Genomic DNA, 26,793 nt, shown 5'->3' with positions numbered 1-26,793 from the left:
GAGTTATATTCTTTAGGATAAAAAGCAATGTCATGCTTTAGAAAAAGAAAACATGTTATGTGACGTGCTCGAACTGTGAATCAATAAATCAGTTGAGCTTTCTCCATCTTCCTCATCAATATACTTCCTCACCAATGACCACCACCTGCAAGTTTGTACTGCAACAATTTTGTATTTATTTGAAGGCTACTGATAAAAATATCATGCAGCTCAAAGCTGTATAAAAATATCTCTGCATTGTTTCAGTAGAAACACAACCCTCTGACACTGACTTATTTCTGACATTTACTCTAAGATTTTAAATGTTTTTAATACATGCTTTGTTGACACTGCAGAGGACTAATATATATCTGGCTGTGATGCAATATTAAATTAAGTGCCTTTTGTAGTCTGTTTTTGCAGTTCTGCTTTTAACTAGTTATTAGTGTATCTTAAATCATTCCCTTTTTTTAATCAAGTGAGTTTTTTTTTCATCTTCCAACAGGTTTCAGTCACAGCTTGCTTTCAGCTCTGAAAAGTTAGCATCTTTTCTAGAACAATAAAAACCCTTCTTTCTTTACTTCTCTTCTCCAGAGACAGGGATTTAATGAGCTGGCTGTACTCTGTTGTTCAGCTCCACCGTCCCTCTTTATTACTTTCTCCTTAGCTTTGTCGGCTGGTACATTCACATGTATGGATTTAATACCGTAAATTTCACTGGCTTTCAAGACCATGCAGACTTAGGCATAGGTGCATGTCTGTACAAAGTCTGGCACGTTAACTAGCACAGCCAGGGAAGGTGAGGTTATGCTATGTCAGACAGACTGCGCACTGAAGCACAGTCACACATTTCCTCCTCCTAAGTTACAGACCAGATGAGCAAATAGCTGGGAACCATAAACTCATAAGCCACAAGATGGACAGGCTTAAAAACTTGCCCATCAATTCTCTTAGGCCATTGGGAAAAACATCATGAAATTTGACTAAAAAACCAAAACCCTATAACCTGAGTCTATGTGCCACTGAAAATCCTGGGTAACTGCTCTGGCTGAAATCTCATGTGCTCAGGGAGAAGAGAGGAACAGTTTTTAGCCAAAGCTGCTGCCTGACACAGCTCAAGGCATGCTCATGTAAGTGCTGATACTGCCATGTGGAAGAACTTGGGAAGATGTGGACTGAAGCAGGCAGTACTGCCCCTTCTGATGTCAGACAGCTCTCAGATCAGTTTAAGTGGATTACAAATCCACACTACACACCCTTTGTAAATCTGAGCAGGTTAGCGTGGATGGCTTTCTCTTAACACAGAGGGTGTAGTTCCCCAGCCCAACTCTGCTCTCAAAGCTGGTTTAAATTCACACCCTGGATTTCTCCCCCCTTGCTGGTAGTTCCTGGTTCTGCACTGTAGTTCCTTGCATCCACCACGGGCAGACAGACGGACCTACAAGCCACAGTGTGAACTGGTTGCAGTAGCAGTTCTCCCTGCTGACTCAGTTTACAGAACAGGCATACCAACAGCTGCAGCGTGCCTGATGGCAATGCCTCAAGAGAGTTCAAGCCCAATATAACTGTTGCTGTCAGAAAGGCATTCTCCCCTTCCCCCCTCCTGTGTGCACACACTTGACCCCTTCCAGGCCAGTTACAGCACAAAGAGCTGGGTGAAAACTAACTAGGAAAGGTGTGTAAAATCCCAAGGCTAGGAGTGAGACTGCTACTTTCAGCTGCACAAAATCATTTCAATAGCTCAGCTGTCTCTTGAAACATCACTCTTAGAAAGCAAGAAGTTCTGGTAGAAGGGTTGGGCAATCCTTAACCAGCTTTTCTACATGGGAAACTGTCCATGGAATGATGCACTTGTTTCTCTAAGAGTTCCCAAGACTTCTGTTATATTGAAATTAAGTTTTTCTAAATGTAGTTAAGATACTACTGTTTTTTGGAAAGCATCCCTAGCTTAACATTTCCTTAACTGCTAGCTGCTGGCAAAAGGCAATCTAAAATAAAAGGATCTTGCAAGGCACAAATAAAAAGTCCCCCAACAACCAAACCCATAAAACCATACCCTGAACTCCCCACCTTCAATTCTCAAACACTCTTCATCTCTAAGTCAAATATTCCTTATCCTCTCCTTGAAACACACAAGTGACACAGGCATATCACATCACCAGTTCTATTATTCAATTCTCAAAATGTTTCACTTTAAATAAGTATTGACCATCTAAAAGTGGCTGATAAACTAGTTTTAAAAGAAACTTGAAGGCCAGAGAGCCCACTATATGTTAGCATCAAAGGCTAACAGAGGTAGAGATAAAAAGCTACAGAAAAATATAAAGTTGCACGTGGCTTATTTGTTTTATTACATACAAAAAGGATGAATCTTCTGTGCTGTTGCAGTTCTGCCTCCTTCAGAGAGCTGAGCGATCATCAAGATACCAAAGAATATGGGGTTGGGGTAGATGGAAGAAAGTGAAATGTTTCAGTGGATTACAAAAATCTTCACTGAATTTCTTTTTTAGTCCAACTCATGCCTTCTTTAAGGAATGGGGCTGAAATCATGGAGTACATAGGGCTTCTAAAATTTGGTTATCTATATTCATTCTAAGTAGATTATTAGTACAACTAAGGTAACTGGTTGATCACCCTTACATGAAACAAGAGGAAAAAAGTAGAAATTATATCTTCACTGTCAGTTTATGCTATCCTAACAAAACAACTCCTCTTTTTGAAGGCACTGATTGAGCAGGGGTAAGAATCTGGATGAGTAAGTCACAACTGGAAGACGTCATATTCTGGTGCTGCTCTGCACCATGTCAGTGACACCTGCAACATGCCCCAGCTGACAGGGACACATCATGCTGGACAGCAGTGCAGGGGTCCCCACTTCCTCCTGAGAGCTCTCTGCCACACATTCAGTTCTGTAAATTCGAGTTCCCTGCACTCAGTTGATTAGACTTCTTTTTTCCTGCAATAGATCAAGGTATATCAGGGTGCATTCGCTCTCTGTGCCAGTAGTCACATTTCACATACTGCTCTTAAAACCTGGCAGAGTTAATCAATTTAATTTGAAAGAAATTAATATGCTCAGCACTCGTACAGAGGTATCCTGTCTGAATATTCAGAGCGGCACAGTGGCAATTCAGTGCTAAAGTTAGTTCACAGATTAGCAGCAGATATTTCTTTCAAACTCTAAACCCCATGTATTTAACTAAACTGTCTGAAATACTGCTGCCCCAAATCCCACTAAAGCTACCTTCTCAACACTCAGGGGTTTCCCTCAGCCAGTACTCAGCACCTATCTTCCCATTACTGCAGCCATATTTCAAAAGATAAGTACAGCTCCAGGACGCAGCTTAAGCCAGATGGTGAGTGAGACGACAGCTTCCGTATAAGACAAGACTGGACCTTGAGCTTTCATGTGCAGGCAACATGACAGAGTAATTAAATGGGTCAGGGAAGCATGTTGTATCCAATGAACCCAAGCAGACATAGCGTACTGCATGTCAAGTCCTGTTCTTCGCAGATTTCTGGAAAAGCATTTTGTAGACATTCGTTTTCTCTCTGCACTCTGCAGGGGCTCCTGCTCAGAACTTTGCCTTGAGACTGCAAGAGAACATAAATCTCTCTGTTCAAAGGTCGAGATTTCAAAGTGCTCCAAAATGGTCATTTTGTTTTCAGAAGTAGTGTCAAGGGAAAGCGCATTGGCGGCAGAAAGAAAACTCCTAGTAGGCAGTCACATTAGGGTAATGTAATCATGACTCACGCTCCTCACCCATTTCCTGACTGGGGCTGTGCAGGATCAAAAGCAAGCCAGCCACAGCAATGCTGCCGCTCGTTAATGTCAGCGAGCCCGAAAGCATTACACACTACCAGAAAACAAACTCATTGCAGAATAGCCTATTTAAAGCCTGGCATAAATCGACACTGACAAACGCAGTGGCACAACATCAACCAAAACCAACAACTTGCATTTGTTGCGAGAAACAAGTTAAACTTTTAATGATGAGTTCTCTTACTCGAACAAACCCTCTCACACATCTTTAAATCGCACTGTAATCCTTGGGGTGCCTAGGGAGAAGCAGGGGAATACCCAACTGCTAGTTAGGATCTAAAGAAATAAAAGATAACAAAGACCTTTTGAGGAGGATCACACCGAACTCACACTGCTGTAAAACTACCACCTCCTCCTCAGAAAGACTGTAAAAGAGCACACACATGGGCCAAAGCACGAACTGTGCTTAAGTGGCTGTCACCTTATAAGAAAAGCACTGCAAGAGACAATTTCTGTCTCAGTGTTGGATCCTGTTGGGCAGCCTGCGTGAAGCGTGCGCTTAATGATGCAAATTGGTGTTCATTTGTATAAAGAGCTCTTCAGCAGAAAACAAATTTCAGATCTTTGTTGGCACCTTGGTCACATTTAATTTATTCCAAAACCCACATTAATGAAAACCCCCAAATTAATCAGATATTTCAACAGAAACTAGGCTAGACATTAGGTAACACGGATGCCAACACCCAGCTGCACCTCTCTGCAGCCCTCACAGGCCAGAGAGAATCACAGAATCACTCAGGTTGGAAAAGACCTTTAAGATCATCAAGTTCAACAAGACCACTCCTTTCCCTCTCTCCTATCTCAGAAACACAGCTCTACATTTGCAGGTCCCTTTCACTCTCCTTTACAATGCCAAGTAAATGCTAAACATGCTCCTTAGCACCAGCCACTGCTCCTTATGGTACTTCCGACAAGGGAGATAGATCAAAGGGCAGAGAGATCCTGAAGTTGACCATTAAATATATAATCCATTGCCAAAACCATTGTCCACGAAATTAAGACTGACCAGCAGTGGCGTTCTATCTCAGGACACTGAAGAGACCTATACGAGGTGTCTGACAGCCAAATTCAACCCAAATTCAACAACTGCCCCACTTTTTAGTGATGTCTCATCTTACCTCAGTAATCTCAGACGTTCTGCCCCGGGACACAGAATACTGGGGGACAGGTAGGAGAAGCAAACTGTTGCACAAGGCAAAAGTTATGTTTAGGTCTGACTAAACCAACACCAGCTAAATATACTGAAGCTATACTTATCCAAGTTGCAGTAATAACTTGAGAAATGAGAGAAGCTGGTTCTGAAATAGAGCACACCAAGGCTTTATACCGCATTGTGACATTTGCTACCAGGCTTAAAGCTCTGTTTGGTTGTCACATGTATTATTTATACAACCCTAACAGCCCAGAAATGAGGTGCAAGCAATGCCTTTGGGCATGGATGCACCTTGGTATTGACCAAGAACGAGCTGCTACCACATGCTGCAAGTCGTTCACACACTAATTCATACAACTGGTATGGAAGGCAGTGGGGTGTAGGCAGAAAAATAAAAGAACGTAATTCAGGGATCTATTTTCCTATGCAAGGGGCACATTTATTTACTTAATCCTTTAATAAGTAGGTAAGAGGAAATTCTACCTTTACTTCAGGCTATTTAAAGCAAATTTCTAATGGCTCTCACAAGCTCCAGGGAGTCAGAATTCAAGACATGGGAGGAGCAGTATGTTGCTTAGTGTGGTTACCATCCTTCAAAAATTTAAGAAGAGATGCCATGTTGTAGAGCCCAGGACAGATATCTACAGTGCAGGCAAAAACTTCTGCTCAAACAGTAGGGGGAAAAATAACAAGGAAAATAGAACATTACTACAGTAACAACAAAAAAATCCACCACACCACCAATGCAGAAAACAAAATCCATGTAAAGATGGTCAGAATCCAAACCACAGAAATAAGTGGCCAGGTATTCCTGATTTTCTTAGTGTAGGCAAAGGAACAGAAATTGAGGTCAATTTCCTTGTCCTGAGTATGAATACAAATCATATCCCGGAAAAAAATGCATAACATATTATACAGTAACAATGAATGAGGATTGCATTAATTCAAGGCACAGTGTGGGACTCTCTTCTCTTGTAAAAGTCTCTACTGTTTAAAAGAGAGAGCCTTTGCAGACACACAGGGAAGCAGCAAACTTAGCCCCCTGAATTCCAGAAGATCACAGAAACAGTACACTCAAGAAATTTAAGAGAAAATTTGCATCCAAGGAGGGCATCAACATCTCTGTTGCTGCTCCAGTACTGGACCCTAAGAAATTAATGGATAATGTAGGGCCTGTTCCAGACTCTCTGGATATAGTTCACATGGGAAGAAACAGAAATATCATAACCACAACAGTTTGAAACACAGTCCCAGCAAAAGACATGTACAGTAACTCCTAGAAGGAAGACACTACCAAACTGGCATTCCTTCTTCCCTCTGTAGGCAGGCACTGCCTGGATTCACCAGAGGTGTGCTCCTTCTGGCTGCAGAAGCAGTGGGGCAGCATACTTCGGCACCTCCCTCAGAGCCCAAGGAAATCCTTACTGGAGGAAATTATTAAAATGTTCACCAACAGCTACAAAGATCCATAGTAGAAGTAGTTCATCAACACCCCTTTAACTACAGTCATAGGCTTAAGTTAAACCACATCTTTGAGGAAAATGGGATTTTGATGTTGTTTTGTCTAAGTTCTCTCAGAACACAGAGCACTAAATACGGTTTATCCTACAATAATTCAAATTAAATATCTATCTTCTTAAACAAAAATCCAGCCACAAACACTGTTGTTAAACTCTTGCCATTCCTGAAAAGACCATAACCCATTCACTTTAGAGAACAAAAGTGGGAAGGTAGAGACAATTTAGCATGGGGAGAGAAAGAAGACACAAATAACAACGAAAAGAAAAAAAGTCTGCACCTACTCAGTAGACTAAAACTCAACTACAACACATTAGCAGCTTGCAGTACAATAGTTAACTTTTTTTACAGTCACCAGGTTCCCAGGGTAATGGCTGCTGACTAAGTTCACACCTCCCAAAGTGAGTGTTTCAGACTGGCTGAAACAAGACAGGCAATTTTGCTCAGGGTGCCAATACAAGCTGAAATAGCATTACATCTTAAAGTGAAATCTCAACTCTAAAACCAAAAAACTGTGAATATCTGAAGAATGCAGAGAGACTCTTAATCTGCCTTGCATTTGGACTGCTACATTCCCAGTGACTTACTAACCAACAGACAAACTGTGTGCTGCTTCAGAACTTGATTAAGCCCAATAATGAAACTCCCTTAATACATCTTGCAAGTGATCTTTTTTATGCAGAAGATACAGAAAATGCATTTTTCCAGACACCAAAATATTCTTTTTGGGCTTTCCACTGAAATTCTGTCATTTGCTATGTACCTGGAAACAGAAATTTGATCCTTGGTCAACCACTTTTCTGACCACTTTAAAAACAACGAAGATGAATTTTTTTGTGTGAGTATACAGCTTGTCTCTTTTCACCTTTTAGCAGTAATTGAATCAGTGTGATTATTGGAAGCTGTAACTACTGCAAATCAGATCAGAATCAAAACTCTTGCTTTGCAAACTACATGACAAGCTACAAACTGCATCATCTACAATTGAATAATAGGTCTGTACAACTTGCAATACATACGGCTCCTCTTTCTGCTCAGTACATCCACCGAAAACTAAAATTCTTTTTCCCTGTCATGTGGTCTCATCAGTTATGATGACTTCTACATCAGCTTAACCTGCCTGATTTGATAGGAGTTTCTCCCCACTGAATGCTCTAAAAGGTACTGTCACTCCCAAGTCAGACTAATGTTACCAAGACAAGTTGTAGAGCTTTTTTTCCTATAGGCATTAGGATCTGCATGAGCTTTCTGCTCAGCAGGACTTGCAGCCTGCATTGCCAGTGGATGCTATTAAACCCTCTGCCTTCAATTCATCCATTTCTGTCAGAGAAACTACCTTAAGATGACCTGCACTGTAAGACTGAGGAGAGGAGTATCAATAGGAAGATAAGGGAAATGAGAGGAACCAAGTGACCATGATTAATTGTGTCCTGATTTCAGCTTGAACAGAGTTAATTTTCTTCCCGGTAGATGGTACAGTGCTGTGTTTTAGATTTAGGATGACAATAATGTTGATCACACACTGATGTTTCAGAGGTTGCTGAGCAGTGTTTACACAAAGGCAAGGAATTACTCACTTCTCACAACACTCCACCAGTGAGCAGGCTGGTGGGCACAAGGAGCTGGAAGGGGACACGGCAGGACAGGTGATCCCAATTGTCCAAAGGGATGTTCCACAGCATATGGTGTCATGCTCAGTATATAAACCAGGGGAAAAGGTGGCCAGGGGCTACTGCTCAGGAACTGGCTGGGCATTGGTCACTATGTGTCAAGCAACTGCATTGTGCAACCCCTTTTCTGTATGCTCTTAATTCTTTTATCCTTGTAGTACTATTAATACTACTTTCCCTTCCTTTTCTATCTTATTAAGCTGTCTTTATGTCAACTCATGAATTTTACTTTTTCTTTTTTTTCCCAATTCCCTCCTAGTTCCACGGGGTGGGGGCAGGAGCGAGCAAGCAGCTGTGCCCCATGTTTAGCTATCTGCCAGGTTCAACCATGACAAGCTGGTATCTGAAAATCAGCAAGCCATGGAGTTTTAACAGTAGCCCAAACCATGCATTCAAGATTAAAATATAACACTAAATCACATAAGCCACAGTTTCAGGATGGAAGAATTGTACTTAGAAACAGTAATAAGAGGTCAGAAGAGATAATCAGCTGAACTCTCCTCTTGTACTGTGGTCATAAGGGGCTACTGCAATTCCCTGCTACATAAGAGGGCGCTGACAAGGGAAAGGAAAGGTCCAGTAATTCTGTATTCGGCCATCACCATATCCAGTCCCTGTAGTCACAATTCCAGGAGGACACCTCTAAACAGCCACAGGACTGATACTGTCACATTTCACAGAATCAGAGGATCGTTAAGGTTGGAAAAGACTTTAAAGATCATCCAGACCAACTGTCCAGCTTCGGTTTGCCAGATTGAAGCTAGACAAAGCTACTAAGAAAATGTACCTTTTTTGTAACAGAAAGAAGAAATTACTCAGGTTTATGGTAGAGTCTCTGTTACTTTGATTTTTTGTTAATTTTTTTCTTTTTTTTTCCTAAGAACTGCCCATAGTCTAATTCAAACAATTCTACAATTCTGGCAGAGTCAGGAGTCATATTGCCACAGAACTGTGTAACAATTCAGGAAAGGCCTACAGTTTGTCATAGACACGTTCCCAGTGGTCTGTCCTGGCTTTTATCATTCAAGAAATGAACAGTATTTTCCACTAAATTCATGGCATTTCTCTGAAGAATTAAATATTTTGAAAAGCATTTTTATCTAGACAAAGCCATACTAAATTTTTAGAGCCTTTCTGTCCGCAGATTGTTTTCTTGGCCATCAAGATGATTATGAAGGTTGAAAGGGCAAATCTCCTGGAAGTTATAAAACAGAGCTCTCATACAAAATATTGTGTTTGGAAAGTTCTCATCTTTCAGCACAGAACAGAAAGAAAGGGGGAAAAAAAGCAGATATCTGTGCTTGACACTACTTCAAATCCTGCATGGAGAACCAAATAAGATCTTTCCTGTCAAACTGCCATGAACAGTTTGAGATCTGGAAGCTTTAAAAGCTGTTTCTCCTCTGACAAGCAAGCAGAAGGGCACATATTTCACAGCAACTTAGCCCATTCAAAATGAACAAGAAAAACTTAACATTTTAAAGTACAGCTTTCTACCATGGATATCTCAGATCCATGAGCAAGCAGAGTCCATATCCAACTTCAGAGACTCAGTTTTGAAGAAAAGCACAGTGAAAAAAATTACATGGGTCTTCATTCACTTTTAGTTGAGAGAAATTGAAATAGTTATTGAATTTGACAGTATAACTGTAATTTCTTCTCAAGCCACACCTCCTATATATTGTTACTATTATAAAACTTGACTATGGGACCACATTTGTACTTCCAGGATATTTACCCCAAACCTACAAACTACAGCTACCTCACCAGGTGGACTGCAAGACCACAGAGTCAGAGTACCTAAAAAATCATCTGGTACCATTTCAGTGGAGGATCTTTAACATAGACACACATACACACAGACAGCTGCTCCTACTTCCACAAGATATCGCACTGACTTTTTACAGAGAGAATGCACACACTTTCTTAGATGATGCCTTTTTAACATGTCCACCTACTCATCAGATGTTTTGGAAGCTTCCATTTGAAAGCCCATTTTCAGAGTTGTTTATAAATATCAGACATTGCCACTCAAGCCAACTTTCTATCCTCCTTCTGCAGCAATCTGTATCTGCTTGTTTACTGGGAGGATCATAAAGAGGTGGGAGAATTTTAACCTAAGTTTTTAAACTGTTTCTCTAATGAGACAAAACAAAATTAGATTATGTACTTTTACTCCCCTGCTGTACCATAACACCTTTTGTCCTATGGATTCACCACCCATCAAAATCCACAGCCTTGCTAACAAGTTCTGGCACTTCTAAACTTTAAAGCTAATCCTGACCTTAAAATTTGTACCTGGGAAAGTCTCTCTTCTTGTCACTGTGGATCACCAAGACAGGCAAATTTAAGGTGTTAAACTGTGTAATTTTTACAAGATTCAGTAGCTCTAGTGTCTGCCACCTAGAATCTTCCAAAATCCTCTCTACTAAAAATACCATCCTTCTCTTACATTTCTCTAATCCCACACACAACTCACCGGGCAGGAATAACCACCTACCCAATTTCAGAGGATCCTTTGCCTAAGAACTAGGGATGTGGAACCAGGAGGTGGAAGAGAGTGGAAGTGGAGAGCAGTAGATGCAAGGAACAAAGACAGTTATGCAGGCTTGATGGCTGAAAATTAGCTGGAATTTAGCAACAGGAGTTTCATGTTTAGATCATTTGGGCATTGAAACCTGCTTCTTTCCTTGCAGATTCTTCAATTTTATGCAGAGTGTGTCTTTGTATTTTCAGAGATTACCTGAATACACCTAAAGATTTACACTTGAATGGATATACTTTTCATATCAAAAGACATGTCAAAAAGCTTTCAACTTCTCTGTTGCTTAGATGCTACTCCTGTCTCTTCCTCCTCTACCACTGTCAGAGCATATTCCAGTAATCAAAACGTTGTAACATGTCACAAAATATCTTATTTACAAAGCATTTTCCTCTGCCAAAGTAGAGGCATAGTTGCAGTCCTGAGGTAAAATAACTACCCCAACTCAAAGTGAAATTAATTCTCAGACAAAAACTGGAATCTGTCCACAGCATAAATTGCATGATTGTCTGATTGGAGAAGTAGGTTTTATTTTTGTCCTCACAAATTCCTTTAGGAACTCCTACAGATTCATAACCTTGAATTCTTGCTATTGTAACTTTTCTTCTTTGGGAACAGAAGTATGTATTTTTAAGAGAGCTGTACAGCCCACTGCCATAAAATGGATTACTTTGTTGCTTTTCTGTTGACCTCATGGGATCTTATCTAAAATACTCTGGAGACTGAGATGGGTATTCATCATGCCTGAAGGTACATACAGGCTAAACCACAAAAACATAGCCTCCTTCCCCCCTAAAATCATAACCATGCAAGTGGGGAAGGGACATACAAAACAGAGCAGCTGCCATACAAATCACTGGTCTGCTCAGTCCACTATCCTGTTCCTGACAACAGATTCTCTATTCAGGCTGTATGACTTCTCTGTAGCGCTGATTACTTTGCATATTATCAATAATAAACAAGTTCGAACAGATATGATAACAGTAACAATTCAAACTTCTCATATAAGGTTTTCATCAAACTGACTAGATGCTACAATTGCCTTCTAGGCAAGATGATCAAAATGAGCAATGTATTACTATAAATCTTTACTTCTGTAGCATCAAACCATAATCACAAGCCAGGTATTTATTATATTAAGAATTATGCAGATGTAAAATGACAACTACAAAATCCCACAGAAGACAGTTCTTCATACTTTGCATCTTTTGGGGCAGGGAATACTTAGCTTTACAACAGAATTGTAACTGTTGTGAGCATCACATCCCTCCTATTTTGCCTCTCCACTCCTACTCTTCTGACTGAAGCAAACTACAATATATGCATCCTGTGCGTGGACATACTACTCCATTTTTCACTTCCATATTCCCACCTGTTTTTCAAACATCCAAGCAGAAGAGATCCCCAGATGTACTACATCTTACCATCTTATGAACTGTGGCGATTATTCCAAGGTCATCTGTAGAGGAGCCACAAACAAGCAAAGAACCAGCTTAAACTTGATGAAGAGCAGTAATCTTTTGTATCTGGATCAGAAACATGTGAGCTGCATCTGACATGCAGGACAATCAATGGCACTATTCTTCTCTTGTCCCTCTTTCACTTACCATGTAGCTCTCCTACAGCTGATGCCTTAAATTGGGCTAAACCCTAACATTATTTGTAGGAGCCACACATCCTCAAAAGAAGGGAAACACTACACAGCCACATACCATCCTCCAAATGAATACAGACAAGTCATGGAAAAGCTAAAAAAAAGTGCCTTTGCAAGGACCACAGGATTGGGGAGAAATGGCATGGCTGACCTTCACATTAAACTACACCTGAGTATTGTGTTCATTTCTGGCCCCTCAGTTCAGGAAAGATATTGAGGGGCTGGAGCGGGTCCAGAGAAGAGCACCAAGGCTGGTGACGGGACTGGAGCACAAGCCCTATGGGGAGAGGCTGAGGGAGCTGGGGCTGTTTAACCTGGAGAACAGGAGGCTTAGAGGTGACCTCGTCGTCACTATCTATAACTACCTGAAGGGAAATTCTAGCCAGGTGGGGGTTGGTCTCTTCTCCCAGGCACTCAGCAATAGGACACGGGGGCACGGGCTTAACCTCTGCCAGGGGAAATTGAAGTTGGAGATCAGAAACAAATTCTTTCCAGAGAGAGTAATCAGGCATTGGAATGGGCTGCCCAGAGAGGTGGTGGATTCCCCATCCCTGGAGGTTTTTAACCTGAGATTGGACGTGGTGCTGAGTGCCATGATCTGGTAAATGGACTGGAGTTGGACCAAGGGTTGGACTTGATGATCTCAGAGGTCTTTTCCAACGCAATCGATTCTATGATTCTACTCGATGATTCTATCAAAGGCAGAACCTGCATCTTCTTTTTCCTTCACTCTCACTGCGGCAGGAGCAGGTTTTAGTGTCAGAGATGCTTTTGTTTTTATTCTTTGTGGTTACAGAAACATGTACTCTCAAAGAACCAATGACTCACATGAATGTTTCAAATGACAGGGAACTCATAAAATTCAAATTGATTAAGCTATCATTTGAAATCTGAATATTGAGAAGACTGACCTAACCATTCTCTGGAAATAAATTTTAACCAAACTGATAGTACACTTAAGTTCCCAAAAGACAGCTTATCAAATAATCCAAAAATGGAAGAACAAAAATTAATATTAATGGCCATTCCCCAACAGAATTAATCATTAAAAGCAGTGACAAGAGTGCCTGACCAAGATGCTATTTCTTAATGGTGATTTGTCACATTGATGACAGGATATTTATGATGTGCATCTCAAGCACAGCAAAGGGGAAAGAGAAAGCAAACCAAACATTCACCTTAAACTCCACCACATCTTGGATTAATCTTTGCCTGAGTTTCAGATCTAATTTACCCAATCTCATGAATAAACAGAATTAAAGTCAAGCTAAATCAAAATACACAATGAATCATTAAGTGAGGCAAAATGGTAAAGTTAGAGGTTTCTAAAAGATACATAGAACTTCATGGAAAAGACAAATTTAAACATACACAATTTAGGCTTTACTTAAATAGGAGTGAAGTTACACACAGGAAGGAATAAAGAATGGAACTTCTTTCTTATTACAGTATCTTGATGAATATAATTTAAAAGGTTAGATTTAAGAAGTATTAGAACAAAAAAATATAAAAATTGTTCGGGTATCATAAGGATTTTTTAAGCTTCTAAATTACTAAAGTATTTTTTTGTAAAATTTAAAAGCTTTTTGAATTAAAAGAATCTATTAGTGCTGTCATACATTTCTTGATCATGTATATGAAATATGGGGGGAAATAAAAAAAACCCCAAGAATGTAAATGTGGCGCAAAAATCCCCAGCAACACTGGCATTATGTTCCTGTACATCGCTTGGCACTAGTGCATCACTTAAGTACTAGAAAAACAACCACACAAAACCCCCCTACAGAACAAACCCAGTCGTATGGCTTGAGAAAGCCACCTTCTTATAAGTCAATAAGGAGCTTTACCAGAATAGGAGAAACACGGAAAGTGTTTCTGAAAGCAACAAGCTCCATCAGCCTCTCCTCTGCTAAAGACTTGTTACTCATACTCTTACAGGTATGAGGGTTTCTCCTTGTGAAGATCACGACCGAGAGCTCTGCTGGCTAAAGCTGGTTTCACAACCTCTTTGGAGAAATGCTTTATAGATGCTGACTGTGGTGGCAGCAAAGCACCTTTGATCTTCGTTGCAGAGTATCACTGAGAATTATAAACCCCATAATTACAAATATCATATGCAGTGCACTAAAGTTACAAAGTCACAGAATGCAAGGTAAGAAAATCCCAAGATTATATTACTTGTCCAACCGTTATTTGGTTCCTTGACCATCCACACCACCCAAAGGGACGTTTACAGAGCAAGACTTTCAGCTTTAGCCCCGAACTTCAAACAGATCTTCTCTTTTTGCTACTTCTCACCTCATTCACCTCACATACTGTTTAAGGCAAGACAGCTATGAGAAATAATATGACCATAAAGCACTTATATATGTTTTCACCATTTTCTGCCGGCTTTTTCCAACTGACTGATACTTGCTTTTTCCAGAATAACAGACTTTAGAGTTTGCTTGACTTTATTATGTTATACTGCACAGAGTTTTAAAAAAGTTAACTGGGAAAAGAAAATGAAATTTCAGACTAACAGTTTGCTTTTACTTACTATTTTTATAATAGTGTCTAATATTCTAATAGGAAAAAAATCTACATTTGGAATGAAGACTCAACACCTGTTTCCTTTGTTTAAGGCACAACACAAATCTTCGGATACATACAAAATTCCTACAACAAAACAGTGAGAAAGGGACCTGAAACATCTGGTATTTCAAAGGGACAGGAAAAAAAATACACCAAGCCCTGTATTTTAGATCTTCCATGCAAAGACATGAAGTAGTATTTATTTTTAGAAAGGTATCTACAGATGATTTAGAAAAAATTAACTGCCATCTAAATGCATCCAAACAAGCTTGCAGACTTGACTAAGCAAGTCATACCTTAGTTTCAGCTCGTCATCAGCTCTTGTATCTCTACACGAGGTCAGCTGCTGTTTACATGTAACCACAGAAAAGTTCACTTATTTCATTCAGAATGCGCCCCAACACAAAAAACTCACAGTATCAGTCCATTTAATTTCTTATCTAACTTGCTCTCCGTTGACCTTTATGATAGAAATCAAAGCCTTGTATCAGACTTGGTGAGCTATTTCATCTATTATTAGGTGTAAGTAAACACCAAGAAGGCAACATTTACATAGTTAAGTTGTAGGTTGTTGTACCACACACAGTGGGGGTTGAAACCCTTAATGTGGCTTCCTGGCATTCATGAGATACTAATCATCAACTCTTAGAGTATTGCGCAACTTGCTGATTTCAAAGGTAAGTATAACAGTAATTCAAATTACTTGTGCTAAATATACATTTCAGTAAAATGATCTTGCATAAAAAAGCTACAAAGAGCATGAAGATATAATTTAGTTTGAGTAAACACTTTCACATTTTCAGATCTTTAGGTACTAAAAAGTGCTACTTGACTGTGTAGGCTTGCCCTGTAAATGGCCTGCAAGTGGCTTATCTCCCCTCTTTAAAAAACAAAACCACAACACACAAAGGAGTAAAACACATTCAGCAGTTCGCCAGCCTCTCAAAAGAAAAGTCTCACAGTTGCTTACAAAGATTATTAACCAACTGTGCTCTTGTGGCCTTACCTAGTGGGAGAACCATAAGACAAACCTTTTTTTCCTATACTTGACTATTTATTCCATAAATGTCAATGAAACATAAGTAAAGGTATAACTACATCTCATCACTCTGGCCAACTCGGTCCATCTGTAATCATCTCATTATATCTTGGCAGTGTATTTTCTAAAGCTTTACCAGGTCTTGATTTAACCCTTGAACTATGAGGAAGCTATTCTTCTTGTCAGCCAGGTCCAGCTGCTCCTGTTTAGACTCACCTTCCCAGCAATCACCATGCTGGATCAGTATCTTTGCTCAATAACATTGTGAATGTAAATACATAACACTGTAAAATATATTGTAAGCAATGCCTATCTGCATAAATGTCACCCACAATCTTTCTTGTTTTAACACCGTACTAAAGGTATGTCTCTTCATCATGAGCTTTACCTGAGCTTGTCGTCATTCTGCCATGCTGCTTCACACAAAAGCCTGTGCTCTGTAGGTGGTGCTTCAAACCCGCCCTCCCTGCTCTACCCAGACACATCCCTCAGCACTAACTAGCTGCTTTCCCTGGCTAGCAACTGGTCTGCTTCTTAGTGAGAGGAAATAATTTACAAACAGTCTAAACACGATTCTTCCCACATCCTCATTTGAATTCAGGCTTGAGTTCATCAGGGAAATTCACCTTGCCATCACACAAACAAACAAACATAGGATATACCTTCAGCCCACTGCCATCCCTGTACGTGCTGTACCCATGGAGATACCATGGCTATTAGATATGGACCACCCAACTGGTTCAGTTTTACCACTGGGGGAAGAAGGGGCAGCCAGTTCTCCACGAGATGGTTAAGATCTTCAGAAACAATTACTCTGGCTTGATCATGATAAAAAAAACACGCAGGAGGGTGAGAGCCTGGTTTTGATGTTTTACATCATTATCAAAGGCCAAACAGGCATCAGGTGACCTGATGCACAGCAATTCTGTGAACTAGGGTGAGGAACAGGAGGAAGAAGTGAGAGAGCATTGTAGAGCCCCTGGGACACAGCTTCACTGACAAGAAGTGAAGGAGAACTTGATGGTAAATTCTGCATGGCGGAGGGAAATTTGTTTTTAAATGCGAGTTCTCTTTCCTGCCCAAACTATTTCTCAAGACTTGGGCAGAGGACCAGAATTTCTTCTATAAGAAGCCACCTGGCTTAAAAGACTATAAACCAAAGCAGCAATACCCAGTTATGAAAAGCTGAGAGCAAAACACGTTTTGCCATGAACTGTGGTTTTTGTTGGTTACAGTAAAGCTGATATAAGCGGATTGGAACAGTTTTAGATGCCTCTTTGAAGTCAGTGTGACATTTAGCCACAGCAGTCAAACAGGGATAGTGCAGAGCCATGTGGCCTCAGGGAAGGAGTGGCTCTGGGCTGCCTCTTAGGGTGATATCCATCTCTTTCCTTTCTAAAATTGACGCAGGCCACCTCCTGGGGATTCTGGCTGGCTATACCAGTCACAGTAGAGAAGCAAAACCACTGAGGTAGTTTCTGCAGCCTGATTTTTTCTTCTGTGGATGCACAAGAGAACAGTAACTGTGATTATCTTTAATCTAAGGAGAAGATAGGCCCCATTGTTTCCTTCCCAGATACCACTGGCTTATGCTGAGGCCAGAAAAAATCATTCCCTTCAGTCCTATCCTACCGCTGAAGAACCTGCTCAGTTCCCCTCCTCTGTATGCTGTAATACAAAACAAATGTTCAAAGCACGGAGTGCCTTGAACATAGGAATTTTCTCTTACTTTTCTGAATGTTTCTGCTAAAAGACTATTTTTAACATGCCACAGAGCTCAAGTGAATCTTAATGCTAACGCTAAAACAGGCTGAAGCCTTTCACTTTAAAAATAAATCCTTGCAACAGTAATCACCTGCTGATACATGCTTTTATGTTTAGCCAGCTGTTGAGATGCCACATCTGTCACTTCTTGCTTCCAGAAATGCACTTTCCTTTTCTGTAGGGAAGGAGAAAATTCTGCTCCTAGAATTGCAGAGTATTCATGATGCCTTTTTTGGTATCTCTGTCATTCCTCTAAACATCTGAGCCATGGCACGTGGATTACAAGATTTCTGGTAGTGTGTATCTAAAGAATTTTTCAGCTTCAGATTTTCATGCCTTAAACCCTCTGATTTTTTTCCTCTGCATTTTGCTGAACAATGTTACACCCTTACACCCATATGTAACTGAAAATGGTCTACACATGAGTAATTTCATTCAAGGGAAACATTCCTTGCCTCCCTCCCGCGATTATTTTTCAAAGGAAAGTAAGAGATCAGGATCATATTTGTTACATTTCATAATAAGTCCTCTTTCTATTTTTAAAATATAACAACAATCTACAGTGACGCAAATCCTAAATTAATTGCTTCCTCTATTTCAGTCTCTTTTAAATTTCAACTGGAAATCAATCAAGTCCTTATTAATCTACAGCACGCATTGCTTCAGCAGCAGCCCAACACAAATTCTTTTTGAGTTCACGACTTGAACCCTTTACTCCACAACCAGCATCACTACGGGCCACTGACCTGCTCCCAGAGCCATGCCTGCCCTCGGTCCAGGTCCAGGTGCAGGTCCTGGTCCATCTCCATCCCCATCCCCAGCCGGACAGGCAGCGGCAGCGCACTCTAGGGCACGGTTATTCTTAGAAGGTGTGGCCAGGGGAAAAAGGGGACATTCCGCACAAAAACAGCACAGCTTGTTTCAAGGGGCTGTAGACTAGGTATGCCTTCTGCCTCCAAGGCAAGGACATAAAATCAGGTATGCTAAAATACACTGGGAAGGAAATTTAAACCGATTGTGCGGGCGAATTTCAGCTTGGAATTTCAGGGACATAGAAACAATTCGAGACAGTCTTCGCGATAGCTCGGGCATGGCCACCGTGAGCAGCCAAACACGACCATTAATGGATACTTTCCTGCCCACCCCGCACTGCCTCCGCTCCCTCCCAGCCCCCCGGGCGGTGTCTCCCCCAGGGCAGGAGGGGCAGCGCCGGGGTCCGGACGCGCAGCCCAGCCCAGCCCAGCCCAGCCCGGCGGCCCTGCCACTCCGCGTCCCGTGCCCCAACTCACGGTGCTGCCGGCTCTCCCCCGCCGCTGCTGCCTCCGGAGCCACCTCCTGCCGCTGCCGCGGAGCCGGGAGCGCAGCGGGGCCGCCGCTCCGCGCCTCGGGGCGAGCGCGGCACCTGCGAGCGCCTGTCAGAGCGCGGCGGCGGTGCCCCGAGTGCCGGGGCCGCCCCCAGTGGCGGGACCGCGGGCGCCGAGAGGGGCCGGGGGAGGCGGCGCTGCGGGCGGGGGGCGGGCTGCAGGGAAATCCTGGCACAGCGGAGCGCCGCCCGGGAGGCGGGCAGGGCGGCCGGGAAGGACCGCAGAACAATAAAGGGGTTTTGCCTCCCTACCCCACCTCCTTTTTCTTTGTTTTCTTTTCTTTTGGGGGTTCATTGCGGGGAGCGCCGGGAGGCTTTCCCTGCACCCTGGTGGTGTCCTGCTGAAGCCCTCGGGTGTGCGGTCCCCTTCCCCCCCTCCCCTGACCACGGTCATCTCGGAGGTGTGCTTAAGAGCCGATGGTTTTAGAGCCGATGGTTTTTCACCCCCAGCCCCGTTGCCCCTCACCTCCTCGACGCCCCGATCCTCCCGCGGTGAGGCTCAGCCCGCTCTCCACACTCACTCATCCCGCCTGTGCTCCATGGTTTACGCGATGTTTAGGAGCCCTCGGGCTTTGGCGGCTCCGCGTTCTGCGATTTGCAGGTAAAGGGCAGACACTACCGGAGCTGGCGAGGCTCAGGGGCGGCTCCCCCCGCCCGCGGCGGCGCGGAGCATCAGCATCGGCCCCGCAATGACCGATTTAAGGGCACCTGCCCATCTGTTTTATGCAAGTGAAACTGCCTTGCTCAGAACGGGAAAGGGCTCAAAATAGCTGTTGGCAGTCCAGCAGATTACTAACTAGGAAGGCCATAAATACTGCGCTGATGTTACATTTTTTACAAGTTCCCTGTTCAATCCAGATAGAGACCTCGCTATTGTTTCCCGTCTCGCAGTGACATTGTCCCAAAGGATTCTGTTGGCAGGTACCTGGACTTAACACTGCGCCTGACAGCTTTACCGAAGGGTCATTTTTCAAAATGTTACTTTTGGCACTGCCATACCAGCACTGCATGTGCTCTTATTGAAATATTAAGTGTGGTATATACTTGCCCAGGCTACGGTATTTTTATAAATATTTGCATAATTTTCAATACATATGGCATTTTAAAATCAGTGTAAACAGTGGATGCATAGTATATAAATGTATACTTAGTTTAAAATATGTTTACCTACCCACATCTGGGTGAGAGAATTTTCCCATTTGCTCCCTTTGCGTTGGAACACTTTAAAGTACTTTACCACAGGGCAATTGTATTTTCTTTTTTGTAAATACAGTACCCAAATTCAGAGAACACGATTATTCCAAGGTGTGGAGACTAATATTCAGCATGCCTGTGGACTGCTGTGCCCTTATGCATACAGGGTGATGCCTCTGGGCAGGAAGCATCATGCCATACGTAGCAGTTTGTATCCCAATCCTGCTGTGTGAAACAAAACTTACACAGAAAACAGTGTTCTTTCACATGAAATTTCTCCTTGCTGAAGTATTTCCAATTCTATGAAAATCTTTTTAGCCATTTAATTTACATAACATGATTTGAAAAACAACAACAACAAAACCTAAAATACCCCCCAAAAACCAACCAAGAAACACAAGCCCTCAATATGTCAGTTTAACAGCCTAGAGTGAAGTTGCTTGCTCCATAGAAGCAAGGGTTTAGTGCAAACAGTTCCTCCTGGTGCCCAGTGTGCAGCCCACTGAGCAGGTGGTTGGAGGCAGCAGCCCCACTGCTGCCTGAGGGATTGGGATGGCTTTGTGCCCCGGCCTCTGACAGTAGTGAAGGCATGGCCAGAGACTGTACAGTTCCTGTAATTCTTAATTGCTATTGCAGAAGCCAAAGTAAATTTGAGAGCAACCCAGAGGCTGCTCCCAGTTTATGCAAAAGGACAGTCAGAGAAAACAGCTATTATAAAGTTTGTGTAAGCAAAACAAAAAAGAATTCTGTAATAATTTCTGGCTTCTTTGGACACATTTCCAACTTGGCAATTATTCAATTACTTATCCTGTGTGAGAGTACTCCATGCTACCTTTAATCTACCAGCTCCACTCTTGAGATTACTTTCTCATCTAGGAACCTAATATAAGTGGTTTAGAACTTTTTAAAAGGGTTACTGTGGATGGCATTCTTCATACTTCCATTTAGTTCAGGAAGGACACGTGTGGGGTATGCATGTGTGTGGTGCCATGTGCTGAAGCTGAAGAAAATCCGCACAACCATTTCTGAGGACAAAAGATATAGACATGTGGATTCATTTGCTATAATAACAGGCTGGCAACATTTGACAGTGGCACATTCAAAAGCTTGTCCAACTCATGTCACACATCCCTGCCTCTTCTGAATACTTTCCTTGGTTCTCCTCTTCAGAGCTGGGTTTCAAACCTCTGTGTGCCACTGCACTGCACCACAGTTGGTTTTACTCAAGTTTCTCTCCTGTGCCCTTTCAGGTTGTGACCTCCTGCATCTCTGATCTGTGGCACCTGTTCCAGCTTTTCCTCTTCAGTTCCCCTTGTCTTTATTCCATCTGAGATTCATGCTTGTTTCCACTGTGGTGAGGAGATGAACTGCTTTACTATAGCCCTAAAAGCCAATTTGACCCAAAGGCACAACCATGCCATTTTTGCTGGTTTTGTATCATTGCTCTTCCCTCTTCCAGTCCCATGTTAGCCATCCCAAAATTTTCAAAGTCAGGCTGCAACATCCAGTACAAGGAGCATGTTCTTTTCCCTGCACTGTACCCAAGTGTACCGTCATAGGCCATAGTGATACTGGTTTGTTCCCCTGTGTAGGAGCAAAGGACATGTTAATAGGAAAGTGTTATGTGTACACATCAATACAATTTGTGTTTTGAGGCAGTAATGGTTTAGAGCAAAGTTTCAGTTTCTCTGCAGAAAAAAAGTCAACCCCTTCCCCAGCTACGCATGCTATGAGAAACCCTGGAGGACAGACTTGTAGGGGCCAAAGGAAGAACCAGGGTTCCTGGGAGAACTTCAATTCTGAATTTCTTCAACTTCTTATCAGCTAAAGTATCAGCATTATTAATAACATGCTGGTTTTGAATTGATCATCAGGAAGGAGTGATGGGATCCTCTGCTCCTCAGTCTCTTTTGACCACAGATTTATGCCGTCTCTCCTTATCATTTCAACCCCCTCATTAAGAATTCATCACAGCTAAGCTTTGTGAACCAAGATTTGGGCAGGGCTCTCCCCACGTGGGTGTGCCCTTCCAGCCTGCGCAGTGGATTTTTTAGGTGAGGCTCAGCGTGCACAGAACTGGCCCCACCGTTTAAGTCCTGAGGTCCATCTGCCATGGCTGAGTGAGCTTGGACAGTGACAGTGAAGTCCTCAGGACTAGAACCTACAGCCCCCAGTATTCCCAGGAGGTCTCCCATCCAAGTACTAACTAGGCCTGACCCTGCTTATCTTCCCAGATCTGACGGGATTGGGTGTCAAGGTGGCATTTAACTGCCTTAATTAGGAATTAAAACGAATTTAAAGCATGGTCTCAAGATTCCCAAATGGCAGGCATACTTGAATACTTAAATACTTGAATACTTGTGTCCCTGTGATATCTAGAGAATGTAAGTATCTGTTTAAGTGTTTTGCTGAATCAGTACAACTTCTATTTGTTATAATTTTGGGTTTATTTATATATGCCCAACTCAAGTGTGTGGTGCTCTTGCTCTTCTTTCAGCAGAGCTAGACCATGAATTTAGTGAGGTTTATTAGGCAATCTGTTATGCTTTGAAATTGTCTATTTAAAAGCTGTATTTTGACAAAGGTTTCATGATCGTTAAGTACACATGAGTAACATAAGCTCTGGAAAGTAAGAAGTTAAATTGTTTAATGTAAACACTCTTCATACTACCACCATAAACAAGAAAATGTGACTAAAATCTTTTTCAAAAACTGTCCATTTTCCAGTGTTCTTGAAGATTGTATTCTGGATTACTTTTGCTAAATAGCGTTTAATAATATTGTTTTGGAATAATCTAAATATTTGGCACTTTTTAAATAATTCCTTTGTATTACCAATGTACACATATCCAAACATGCTACATTTCTGATCAGTTACTTTATAGAGTGACTATAGTATAGACTACTACAGAACTGTAGGATCAGAATTGAAGGGACTTTGGTGTCATCTACTGCACATTGTGCCCTGATGGAGGATTAAGCACTTACTGCCGTGCTGTTTTCCAGGGGAGATGCAGCCCCTTTAGAGTTCCCTAAAACAAGCTGCTACACAGTGCATACAAATGTGTCTCTTCAGCCACCTTTCACAGTTCCTACCAGATCCCTGTGGCACTGTGGGCAAATGGGTCAACCATGTACCCAAGCTATTCTCATACACCCTCATTTATTCTACCTTCCTAAAATCGTGCACTGATGGAAAATCCACAAGTGCCTGAGGTAGATCCATAATGCCATTTTCCCACTGTCTCTATTTTTTTCCATTTTCCCAACAGATACACAACTTATATCTGTCTTGGCTGTAAATTTATTTTCTCAATGACTCCAGAGATCAGAAGACCATCTTCTTTATAACAGTCCTATTTGGAGGCTGTTATTTTCCCCAGCTTTATAGTTTTTCCTCACTGTTTGCTCTTACCAAGTAAAAACAACGATCAGGACTACAAAATAAAGATTCTTTACATGGAAATTTTTATACAGCATTGGAAAGCAAGAATGTGATCTGACTGAAGGGAATAAAACACTTCTGTGACTTGTTTGCCAGAGATTATTTCTGTAACTGTCACTTTGGGAATTTCTATAAATAAAATCACTATCACTCTTCTGAGAAGTGAGCATTTACTACCATTTTTTAAACAATGAAAAAAATACAGATCTGTTTTTCATCTAAATTCTTTATATATTTGAAATCACTTGGAGAAGAGAGTCCAAAGAAATGTGGTTAGGTTTGATGAAAAGAAGTCTCCCAGCAGGATATTTAACAGAATACCTAGGAAATAGTGTTGAAAGACTTATAATATTTGGAATCCATTTTTTTGACTCTGTTCCATGACCTCTGAGCTCCAGAAGACCTTTCTTGGCTTTAACTCATTATCCTCCATGGTGATAACACTTTGGACCCAGGGGAGGAAAGAAGGACTAATTGACCCACAGTTTGAGCAAGGCTTTTGCCTGACCTTGTATATTTTAGTGATGGATGTTTGACTTTCAACTTTTCTTGATATTCAAACACTGCGTAAGATTTGACTTCCTAGTCTGCCTTTTCTTATTGCATTGTGTATGCCAAGTGGAAGCACAGGTTAGCGCAGGTACCAGTCTTGCCCCTCTCCTCAAGTCTTTCCAGACTGCCCAGTAATGCCTGGAGGAGTCATGAGGTGAAATGGTGATCCAGCAGGTCAAAGGTGGTACTTCACATATTGGCCCAAAGGGCTTTTCCTTTTTTTTTTTCATCTGTTTTCTCTTGGTCCTCTAAGTTCAGAGCACTTTTTCTTGCAGAGCACCTCAGGGAAATGACAAAAATTCCATGGTGTTTGGCAGGAGGGCATGCAAACAAGTATCTAGTGCCAGATGAATGCCACTGTCTGTGAACACCAGCAGCTTTAAATACATCACTAATAAATTTTCAATAAAAAGGATGTTAATGGCTGTTTAAAGCTTAGAAGGGGAAAAGCCAAAAGTAATTTGAAAGGATATGGCAGTAGCTCATGTAGATGTAATAAATGGATATGACATAGAATAATTATGACTTCTAGCGAGAAATATGAAGAAAAAAAGAGTGAAGGAACAGTGAGCGCACTGCAAAACGTTATCTTGCTTCATGTGAAAATTTGCGCATCACTATCAGCATTTAGGGACTAATCCTGAAACTGCTGAGTACTATCCCCTTCTATTAACTACTGTGGGAGTTGAGAGCACCTGGCATCTTGAGAAATCAGGCTCTTTGGCGGTTTTAATTTAGTCTGACAATAACGCTGAATAAAAATATTCTTGGGGATAGCCCACAATTATATAGCATGAGCTCATTTCTTCATTATAAAATGTGAGCTGAAACCATTCATATCTGCCAGCCAATACTACAACAGGCAATTCCAGTTTTTCATTGCATGGGAAAAGCACTAGCAAGCTTTAATGAGTTTCAAAAATAGCTGCCACATCAGAAAATTGCAATGGTGCTTGTTTTTCTAATGTGATTACCTGTTCAGCAGATATTGCTTAAACAATGGCATCCAAATAGACCAGGGCATGTAAAAAAGCTACTTCTATTTGTCAGCTGCACACCCATTGTTTTCACTCAGAGCCTGCAGAGCAGCTTCAGCTGTACATTCCTGGGAAGTGAATAATATCAGTTGAGATTACGCTACAGTACCACATCTATTACAAGCACATTATAAAGATTGAATATAACCTAATTAGGAAATGCTGAAGTTGGCTGGGTGTGGATGTGGGCTGGGAAAGAGTCATTTCACATGACCTTCACTTACTGAAAACGAGAGTTCACAGAGGATAAAGCAAAGGTAACACTGTAGATTTCAGTCCCAAATCCAGATATCACGTGTGCATCCCATTTTCCTCATACTCTTCCTGCTAAGCTAAACAATTGCTCCCCAAGTTTCACTTCCATTAAACTCTTTTGTAAACACTCTGTGAAGCCAGCAGGAAAAAACAAATTTGGTCACATTCTTAATTTTCATGCAGATTAGAACTAGAGGTCTATTCCGTCTTTTAGTGGTGGAAGGAAGAGGTTGCAGCGGGAGGCAGGGAGTTTCATCTTCATTGGATGAGCAAAGGGGCAAGCTCCTTCAACAGCTTCATGGGACCTCCCTCTGCTTGTAGACCTGGCTCTTCTGACACCCTTTCTAGTCTTAAGACAGGGTTGTTTCATTACTTTCTGCTTGCAGCCTTCCCACAACATCACTGATCAGCATCATGGAATTTCAGAGCTAGGAAAATCTGCATCAGCTGCCCCTGTATCTGCACGCTGTTAGCCAGACGTGCTGCTGGCTAACAAGTCACTGACAAAATGCCTTCAAACATGTCTCATGTCTTACATTTACCTCCTGGTTCCAAAATGAAAGTTGCATTAATGCCAACAGCTGGAACAGATCAGTGCTCCAGGCTGGATTCATGCCTTACCACTGGAACAGAGGTTGCAGAGAAAACTTCAGCATGTCAAGCTGAAAGTAGTTTACTGTGTTTATGGGACAAAGTCTCATCTGTACAGGTACTCACAAAGGACAGACCAGTTTTCCCACAGCACACCACAGAATGGTGCAATTGGGTATGCAGTTAAAACCAACAAATACAACCTCAGACATCATGGTCTGTCCCATAACTGAATACAGCACCAGAGGAGATACACTTGAGCACAGCTCTGCTGTTCATGTGCTTAAAATCAACAATTACCCATTTTCTTTGCCATGAATATTTTTGAGATACTGTTCCCACCAGAAACAAAGGAATGATTCATCTTTTTTTTTATGTTGGCCTTCACACATTAAGTACCATGAGATTGATTCTCAGCTGATTTTACTTAAGAATAACAGTATCAATGGCATGATGCTCATGTGAAATTACATGCAGGCATCGCTTAAAGAAATGCAACTTCATAGAGATGTGCCTTTACTATGTATTTACTACAGTGTGCAGTTCTGCATCTCCTGACGTTACCATAGGTGTACAACTCCTGTCCTCTGCTTTGCAGATTGGAAGCAAGTCTGCTTCTGCCATAGACCCTATAAATGGT

The 26,793-nt window shown here is 41.7% G+C and overlaps 1 protein-coding gene across 4 annotated transcripts in view; it reads right to left on the bottom strand.

The window, feature by feature from the left end:
• Positions 1 to 19,699, bottom strand: part of CDC42EP3 (CDC42 effector protein 3) — a 28,887-nt gene extending 9,188 nt beyond the window's left edge. Inside the window, exon 1 of one of the 4 annotated variants that reach the window (XM_071575705.1) lies at positions 19,546 to 19,699. The gene's annotated coding sequence lies outside the window, so the exon portion shown is untranslated. Of the gene's footprint in view, positions 1 to 4,920; positions 4,940 to 18,462; positions 18,570 to 19,005; positions 19,210 to 19,545 lie in introns of those variants that run through there. The other 3 variants (XM_071575695.1, XM_071575713.1, XM_071575723.1) reach the window with 3 other exon arrangements.
• Between the last annotated feature and the right edge of the window lie 7,094 nt (positions 19,700 to 26,793).

Source organism: Pithys albifrons, chromosome 2 (genome assembly GCF_047495875.1).
Source record: "Pithys albifrons albifrons isolate INPA30051 chromosome 2, PitAlb_v1, whole genome shotgun sequence".
NCBI classification, from domain to species: Eukaryota; Metazoa; Chordata; class Aves; order Passeriformes; family Thamnophilidae; genus Pithys; species Pithys albifrons.
Note: the sequence above shows the minus strand (reverse complement) of the source record. Positions and strands in the feature narration are given on the sequence as shown.